The sequence below is a fragment of the Gorilla gorilla genome, chromosome 4, assembly GCF_029281585.2.
Source record: "Gorilla gorilla gorilla isolate KB3781 chromosome 4, NHGRI_mGorGor1-v2.1_pri, whole genome shotgun sequence".
Lineage (NCBI taxonomy): Eukaryota > Metazoa > Chordata > Mammalia > Primates > Hominidae > Gorilla > Gorilla gorilla.
The window spans coordinates 31830172-31839639 of record NC_073228.2 but is presented as its reverse complement, the minus strand read 5'-3'; the positions used below and the strand labels follow the sequence as shown (position 1 = coordinate 31839639).

The 9468-nt window shown below is 48.8% G+C and overlaps 1 pseudogene; it reads left to right on the top strand.

Moving 5' to 3' along the window:
- Positions 1-5640: 5640 nt before the first annotated feature.
- Positions 5641-7482, top strand: LOC101152014 (protein FAM106C-like; annotated as a pseudogene).
- Positions 7483-9468: the final 1986 nt, after the last annotated feature.

Genomic DNA, 9468 nt, shown 5'->3' with positions numbered 1-9468 from the left:
GGCAGCTGGGAGGGCATTGGAGGCCCATCTGCCTGTGGATTTCCTCCTCGCTGACTCAGCCTCCCAAGTAGCTGGGATTACAGGCACCTGCCACCATGCCGGGCTAACTTTCTGTATTTTTAGTAGACACGGGGTTTCGCCATTTAGCCAGGCTGGTCTTAAACTCCTGAGCTCAGGCAATCCTCTCTCCTCTGTCTCCTAAAGTGCTAGGATTACAGCCATGAACCACCATGCCCGTCTTGAATTTTTGACTGTGTGTCTTTAGGATAGATTTCTATAAGTGAAGTTTCTGGTTCAAAAGGTAAATGCCTATGTAAAATTGCTAGATATTGACACATTCCTCAAGAAACTAATTTCTATTGCATCTGGCAAAATTATTTGCTGTGCTTTATATAGCACTTAATCCTTAGAATAACAGTCAGAGATGAGTATGTCTATTTTCTTCATTTTCAGATGAGGAAACGAAGTACACAGGACATAAGGCTAACAAATAGAGCTGAGATTTGGCCAGGTGCGGTGGCTCATGCCTGTAATCCCGGCACTTTGGGAGGCCAAGGGGGGGGCGGATCACCTGAGGTCAGGAGTTCGAGACCAGCCTGGCCACATGGCGAAACCCTGTCTCTACTAAAAATACAAAGATTAGCCGGGCATGGTGGCATGCGCCTGGAATCCCAGCTACTCTGGAGGCTGAGGCAGGAGAATTGCTTAAACATGGGAGGTGGAGGTTGCAGTGAACTGAGATGGTGCCAATGTACTCCAGCCTGGGTGACAAAGCAGGACTCCATCTCAAAAAACAAAAAGAAAACCCCCAAAAAAACAAATAGAGCTGAGATTTGAACCCAGAAAGTCTGATACTTGAGTCCGCACACTTACAATTGCTACACTGTACTGCTTTTCTGAAGAAAATTGAGAGATAAAGGAACTTGCCCCTTGCCAGCGAATGAATGACAAAATGGGGAATTGAACCCAGATCTGCAAACCCAGCAGTCCTTGCTGCTTCCCTTATACTGAGTGCTGCTGGCCTCCAAGTGTTTCTTGTTCTGTGTTTCTACATGGACGCTTATAGGGAAGCATGGGTGCAGAAATCGCCAGGCCAGTCAAGGACGCTGGGATGTGTGCTGACCCTAGCCCTGGAGCGCTCTCCCCCACCACTCCCCGCAGTCTTGCTCCCTCTTGTGAAGTCTACGTGCCAGCCAAGACCCAGCCTGTGAGGCCTGACCTGATCTCTGCTCCTTGTCTGCTCCCCCAGCAAGAGTCCCTGAGGAAAAGAATGGGGAATCACGTCTTAGTCATCAGAGCATCGAAGTGCGCAGGCCAAGGCTGGCCACATAGAGGGAGGGCAGGTGGCAAATGTTTGCAGCACGAGTGAATAAAAGGAAAAATGATAGCAAAGAATGGAACTACCAGGCACCATTCCAGGGCTGGGACTAAATATTTACCTTGCCCATTGGGCAAAGATAAGTCTGGTTTTCCAGGCTCTATTTATGCCAGCTTTCCTTCAGGGGCTGACACAATCAACCTGGTATCACTACAGCTTGAACAGCGGTTTCCACATGTGGGATCTGGGTGTACAAGGTGCTTGATCCTCAGATTCTGCTATTCCCTAGCTCCATGTGTCTTCCCCAGGGAATCCGCTTCCCAGTCCTTGAGCCCTAGGTGGCTTTGCACCTCCATTCTGCTGCCTGGTCTGTCCCCAGTCTCCATGAGGCTATTGAATCGGGGTTCATTCTACTCTAGATGAAGCTGTGTATCCTCGTTTAGCCCCTGAGGTCAAGCCACATCAGGAGCTGCTCACGACATGACAGGACAGACTTGCCTGGGTCTACTGCCTCAGTGGCCTCCTGCGAGACACCTCTCTTAAGGGAATAGGGTTGGGTATGACAAGCTGGGTCCAAGTGAAGCTTCAGAGATGTAGAGATGTAGGGGAGGAGGGACTCTGAGTTCAGTGTGGCAACCACTCAGCCTCTGGGACTCACACCAGGGGCATAAGGAGAATGGAAGCCGCATGTGGAAAAGGGAAGGGTAATTTCTTTTTATTTTTTGGGGGGGGCATGGGGAAGGGTGATTTCTTTTTTTTGGGGGGGAGGAGGAGGTGGGGAAGGGTGATTTCTTTTTTTGGGGGGGCAGGTGGGGAAGGGTGATTTCTTTTTTTGGGGGGGAGGTGGGGAAGGGTGATTTTTTTGGGAGGGGGTGGGGAAGGGTGATTTCTTTTCTTTTTTCGGTGGGGAGGTGGGGAAGGTGATTTTGTGGAAATACGAACAGCTCTGCTTTGGGAAAGCCTTCGTGGAGTGTGAAGGGAGCAGTGAGCAACTCTGGCCCCTGGTGTCCTGCCTGGGAGGCAATGCCTAGAGGCAGTGGTCACGTTGGGTGAGGGGTGCCCAGAAGATCGGGTGGTCCCTGTCAGAGGACACCACGTGGCAGCTGAAAGGACTAGTTGAAGAGCACACTTGAGATACCCTCTGGAGGCTGCCATCAGTACTTAGAGGGAGAGTGGGTCTTTGCAGGGGGATAAAGGAGAACCAATGAAACCTGAGTCATTACAGCGAGTGACCTTTCACTGAGCCTGAGGCTGCTATAACCAGGAAAACACAGCCAGTGTGGAAGCAGATTCACAACCAGGCACGGTGACTCGCGCCTGTAATCCCAGCAGTTTGGGAGGCCAAGGTGGGCAGATCACCTGAAGTCAGGAGTTTGAGGCCAGCCTGGCCAACATGGTGAAACCCCATCTCTACTAAAAATATAAAAATTAGCCGGGCATGGTGGTGCATGCCTGAATTCCAGTTACTTGGGATGCTGAGGCAGGAGAATCTCTTGAGCCTGGGAGGCTGAGGTTGCAGTGAGTTGAGATCACGCCACTGCACTCCAGCCTGGGCAAGAGAGAGAGACTCCCTCTGTCTCAAAAAAAAAAAAAAAAAAAAAAAAAAAAGCAGCAGCAGCAGCAGCAGCAACAGCAGATTCGCAGATTCATGGAGATACTACTGCTTGGAATTTGGTGATGCTTCAGGGAGTGGGGCCGGAGCTGGCCTATGCTCCAGACAGGCATAAACTATCAACGTAAACACAATTACACCTAAGCCTCTGCAGGCATGGTGCTGATGCTGCCCCCTCCCAAGGGGGTACCATCTGGGTGGGTACAGGCCCTGGAGGCTGACTTTTTTATTTTTTTTAAGATGGAGTCTTGCTCTGTCACCAGGCTGGAGTGCAGTGGCGCAATCTCGGCTCACTGCAACCTCTGCCTCCTGGGTTCAAGTAATTCTCCTGCCTCAGCCTCCCAAGTATCTGGGACTACGGGCATGCGCCACCATGCTCAGCTGTTTTTTTTGTATTTTTAGTAGAGATGGGGTTTCACCATGTTAGCTAGGATGGTCTCAATCTCCTGACCTCGTGATCCACCTGCCTCAGCCTCCCACAGTGCTGGGATTACAGGCGTGAGCCACCGCCCCCGGCCAATGCTGACAATTTTCAAGTCAGCTATGGAGTTTGAATTTTCCTCCAAATTTACACTGGCTATTTCCCCAGTTCAAATTAGGCCTGACTGGTTTCTCTTTCTCTTTCTTTTTTTCTGAATACATATCAGTTTTGGATTGAGGCCTAACATTTCCACTACCAACCAGAGGAGAGATGAGAAAACCAGAGTTGGGCTCTTAATCCCAGGGGAAAAAACAATGGGCTGCTCTGGAACGCTGCAGAGTCAGGGTTGAATGAATGCAGGAGCAGGGCAGGCAGCCGGGGAGTGTGTCAGCCACGTGACGAGCCTGCCATGGTGTCCAGATGGACATGTGGTATTTGGTTTAAAGCCCATGCTACTGGGGCATAAACAGCTGAGGATAAATGATCAGACTCAATTGTTCTCTCCTTTCCCAGGAAAGGCCAGGAAGGAAAAGGCCCCAGTTTAAGGGAGGAGGCATTGTCCTCAGTGGATGAAGCATAGTTAGGTAGCCCGGTCTGGCAGGGGGCCAGTGGGGAGCACGAGATTCTCATGGCTGCTGTGGCTGGTGGCCGCCTTTACAACAATAGCATATTGGACTCCTGTCCTTCCCATCCCACCTCTGAAACGATCACATCCATGTTAAATCTCTGATAAGATACTATCAGATACTCCAAAGTCCAGTTTGGAACTACAGTCTTTGCTTGACTCAATCCAGAATCCTTTCTCTCTCCCTGGTCCTATCTCCCCATCTAATCCCCCTCAATTCTTCTTTCTATCCAGCTGCTAAGGTCCCTGGGCCATCAGAAGCGAATAGAACAAACCTAAGACATCACTCTCCATCAAGAGGCCTGCATGACTCTTTATTTACATCATCTTCCAGGAATAAGAGGAGGAGCTGCTTTGGGGACACCCACTTCCTCTCCTTACGTAACAACACACTGCATTTGCACAAGTGTCCTTTGTTGTAAAGGGTTCCACACTCACTTTCTTATTCAGGGCTTATTACAAGCCTCAAGGTAGCTATGGTCATGGTACCCTGATCCCTTGTCAAAGATGAGCCCACTGAGGCTCAGGGTGACTACCGTTGTGCCAGGAGTTGCTAAGTGGTGGATCACAGACTCCAGTTCAGGGGGAGGTAGGGTGGTAAAGAAGCAGCTGGATGAACCTGGGTTTGAATCCAGCTCAGAAATGTTCCGTCTATGTGACACCACAGGCAAGTGACTTAACCTGATTGAGCCTCAGCTTCCTGATCTAGAAAAAGGGGTGATCATGCATCCCTCATAGAGCTGTGGTGAGCATTTATGAATCACGAGTGAAACATGCATAGCATGGGGTTTGGCAGATAGAAGTCCAGTAAATGTCTAAGCCCATCTCCAGCGTTTCTTCTGGTTCCAAGCTCAGGACTATCCTTTAAGCTAAGTGGTAGATACTCAATGAACATGTTTTGGATGATTTAGCCCTCTCCTTTCCCCCATCCCTCCCCAAGTGAGAGGATGTTTATTTGCAGCTCTGTGCTGCAGAGAGCTCTGCAAACAAGGATTGGCAGCAGTAACTTTCTCCAGCTGGCACAACAATGAAAGGCCACAGGCCCTGGGGCTGCTCCCTATGGATGTCCAGGGAACAGAGGCCAGGCAGCAGGCTGACTGCTCCGGGCACTCCCTGTGGCTTCTTCACTCTAGCTGGCTACCCAGTATACTGAGTAGCAAAATGGCCTTTGAAAAGGCCCACCCTGTGGCCATGATTTCTAGCAGACCAAATGAGAGTGTTCTCCTGGGAGCACTGTCAACTCCTCTTGCTGGAGACAATTCTCTGGGAGCTCCTCAGACCCTACTGGAGCACTGTGTTCTTGGCTTTCTGAATGCTTAGAGGTGACAGGTGCTTTAGCAGACATCCAATCCACAGCGGTTGCCCAGGCAGCACTACACCCCCCCACTCTCACTTCAACCCGAGTAACTCCAACCTCATCTGCTTTAGCTATGGGTCCTTCAGGTAAATGTGGCTGGAATGGCTGGAAGAAAGGGTCGGGTCTCAATGTTGTTTCAAAATAAAAGCTGAAGACAACTGACCTAATGCAACTCGCTCAATATTCACAGGGGGAACCGAGGCGCGGACGAGGCAAGTGACCCCCAAGGTCATACAATTCTGCCAAGTGCTGAGCAAACACTGCGGACTGGACTTCTGGTCTACTGCTTTCCATGGCATCAGCTAAGATGACTGCTCTGAACCTGGGGCTGCGGCAGCCTCTGATGATGGCCGTAGGTATCTCCTACTCCATTCTGGAGGCTCCCTGCTGATCTCTAATGTGGAAGTCCCCCTCTTCCTCCCCAATTTGTAATCCCAGTGGGCACTGGGGTTTGGCCATCAGCAGCAGAGGATCCTGCTACAGGTAACTGAAGGGTGGTACTGAAAAAACCATCAGATCAGCAGAGAAGCCCCGTCCCCTTATCCCCAAGGTCCTTGGACAGCTCCTCCAACCAGGCACATTTTTTCCTTCCTGGGCTGCACTCAGCTGTGACTGGGCTCCTCTCTCTGGCATGCCTCCTCCCTGTCCAGAGCTCTTCTAGGTTTTCCCCCTTCTGCCTCCTTTTTTCTTCCTCCTCCACTTCCTTCAGTCTTCTGGGGCATTTCAAGCCTAGCACCCATCTGTGAGTTCCTCTTGGGCTTGTGGTAAGGTCTAAAGTTTGTTATCAAGAGAAATTCCAGCCAAAGTGGATTGTGAATATGAAAAAGAGAGAAATTACAGCAAACAGAACTTAAGTTTATAATAAAATGGTCTAAAATAGATACATATGTGCCGTGTGGTGGCTCACACCTGTATTCCCAGCACTTTGGGAGGCTGAGGCGGGTGGATCACCTGAGGTCAGGAGTTCGAGACCAGCCTGGCCAACATGGTGAAAACCCGTCTCTACTGAAAATACAAAAATTAGCCAGGTGTGGTGGCGTGCGGCTGCAATCCCAACTACTTGGCAGGCTGAGGCAGGAGAATCACTTGAATCCAGGAGGTGGAGGTTTCAGTGAGCCGAGATAGTGCCACTTCACTCCAGCCTGGGCGACAAGAGTGAAACTCCATCTCAAAAAAAAAAATCTAAAATAGGCCGGGCACAGTGGCTCACGTCTGTAATCCCAGCACTTTGGGAGGCCGAGGTGGGTGGATCACCTGAGGCTGGGAGTTCAAGACGAGCCTGACCAACATGGAGAAACCCCATCTCTACTAAAAATACAAAATTAGCTGGGTGTGGTGGCTCATGCCTGTAATCCCAGCTACTCAGGAGGCTGAGGCAGGAGAACTGCTTGAACCTGAGAGGCGGAGGTTGTAGTGAGCTGGGATCGCTCCATTGCACTCCAGCCTGGGCAACAAGAGTGAAACTCCGTCTCAAAAACAAACAAACAAACAAACAAAAACTAAAATAAATAAATACATAAATAAAATGGATATGTATTTATACAAACCATAGAAAAATGTTTGGCAACCATCCCAAGATACCTGACAATGTGAAATACTTTTATTACAACTGGCCTGACCTTCAAAGGCCTTCACAGCTCCTGCCTTCCTGTTACCGTCTACTATGTTCCTCGTGCACCTTCCACTCAGCACAAACAGGCTGCACTGCCTCCGAAACGCATCACTTGAATCCTGCCTCTGCTCCTTTGTCCATCTGAATCACCCTTTCCACATTTCTGACCCAGTAATCCTAATCTCACTTTATGAGGCAGTTCGCTTCCCTTTTGCATTTCCCTGGGGTACACTGTCAATAGCCTAGTGTCTGATGTCATCAGTCAGCACTTCATCAGAGGCAATTATGTCTACAGAGCTTTTGGCTAATTACTGTCACTCCTTACATGTGTGCATATGCATATCATCTTTCCCTAATGAGACTGGAAATAATGATTCATTCCCTGGAGCAGTGGTTTCCATAAATGACCAACCCACAGACCAGTGCAAACTGACTGTCAAAGAGCTTCCTCTGAGGAACTTATTAGAATGCAGATTCTTGGACTGCATGGGAGAGGAGGATCTCATAAATCTGGGTGTAATAGGCACAGAACATTAGGTGTAATATGGGCAGGACTCTGGACTCAGCATATCCAACAAGCTGCTGGCTGATTCCGATGATGCCGATGAATTGCCAGGTTGGGAACTGTTGCCCCCAGAGAAACTAGCAGAGAGCTCTGTACGTGGTAGGTGCTCACTCCCCTATTGTTTGGGTGTATGCCTCCTGATAATGAACTTGAACATAACATTATTGTTATATTATGCCTGTATTGTTTCCTTAAGTGGGGGAAGAATGCTTTTGAGTACCTAATAGGTGGCAAGCTCTGTGCCTACTTACATACATGATCTATTCCTTTTAATAACCTTTGGAAATGAAGTGGTATTTTCACTGGGCATTAGAAATCTGAAAACTTTCGTTTACAGCTGTTGCAACAGCAGAACTAGAATGTGACCTCCGACATAATGGGCTCAAAGTCTATGACCTTTCTGCCCACCAGAGGGCATGAACTGCTAGTTTGTACCTGGCTTGCAGATACCTTCTTTGGGCAGCACAATGTTCAAAGTTAAAAAAATTTACCAACACTTCTAAACTGGATACTTTGTATTAATATCTGGGTTTCTGGCTTCTCTTCATGGGAAAAACAAAACAAAAAAAAAGATTTGGTGAACACTGGGGCCCACATTCCTGCAGGACAACAGTCACATGGAGCCTTTAGATGGGCATGTGCCTAGAACACACTAGAGTCCCCATCACTCCCCATTCTCTTACATTCTATTCCCAACTAGGTTCTTATAGGCATGGGTTTGTGACTGCTGCACACTTATCTACTCTCTTGCTTCCCACTGGTCGGGAAGTCTGGCAAACTTAAAAGGCCTCTTTTTGTTGCCCTCTCCTGTATGGATCTCTGATCATAGAGGTGTGTGCATTTCTGACTTTGTGATTTCAATACTAAGGAAGCCGTTGGTACATTATCAAGAGAAACTGGGATCGCCGCTCCCCAACTTACACATTCTGGTGTGTCCCAGTAAAATTCTGTATTCAGCCTCCAAACTAGCTGGGAAAAATGTGGCAAATCATCTACTTGCTCCAATTCAATGGTGTTTAGAAGTAAGAAGTCACTGTGAGCAATGCCACCAAGTGGTGGAGAGACTCCATGCAGAATCACCACCTTCAGCCAGGGAGGCTGGGAGGCCGAAGACCTCTCTCAACACACAGGGCCATTCAGAAACTAGAAACAAAATGCTTGCCCATCTCCCTAGGCCAGTCCTTCCGAGGCTTTTTGAGACAAGGTCTCACTGTCACCCAGGCTGGAATGCAGTGGCACAATCAAGGCAACCTCAACCTTCTGGGTTCAAGCGATCCTCCCACCTCAGCCTCCCGAGTAGCTGGGATGACTACAGGCATGGGCCACCACACCCAGCTGATTTTTTTTTTTTTTTTAAGTAGAAATGAGGTCTCACCATATTGCTCAGACTGGTCTTGAACCAGCCCATTTTTAGCTTTTTAAAAGACAGCCTTGGCCAGCCATGGCAGCTCACACTTGTAATCCCTGCACTTTGGGAAGCTGAGGTGGGCAGATAGCTTAAGCCGAGGAGTTTGAGACCAGCCTGGGCAACATGGTGAAACCCCATCTCTACAAAAAATACAAAAATTAGCTGGGTGTGGTGGCGCACATCTGTGGTCCCAGCTACTGGGGAGGCTGAGGTGGGAGGATTGCTTGAGCCTGGGAGGTTGAGGCTGCAGTGAGCCATGATTACCTCACTGCATTCCAGCCTGGGCAACAGAGACCCTGTCTCTATTTAAAAAAAAAGTGTGAACCTAGGAGGTGGAGTTTGCAGTGAGCCGAGATCGCGCCACTGCACTCCAGCCTGGGCGACAGAGCGAGACTCCGTCTCAAAAAAAAAAAAAAAAAAGGAAACCTAAAAACAGACTGGCACTTAAAAAAGAGTTGTGCTTCATTTTTTGACTTTCTGTATTAATTTTCTGTTTGTTCCTTTCCTTAAACAAGCTGCCACTGCTGCTGATTCAACATGTTTCATTTTA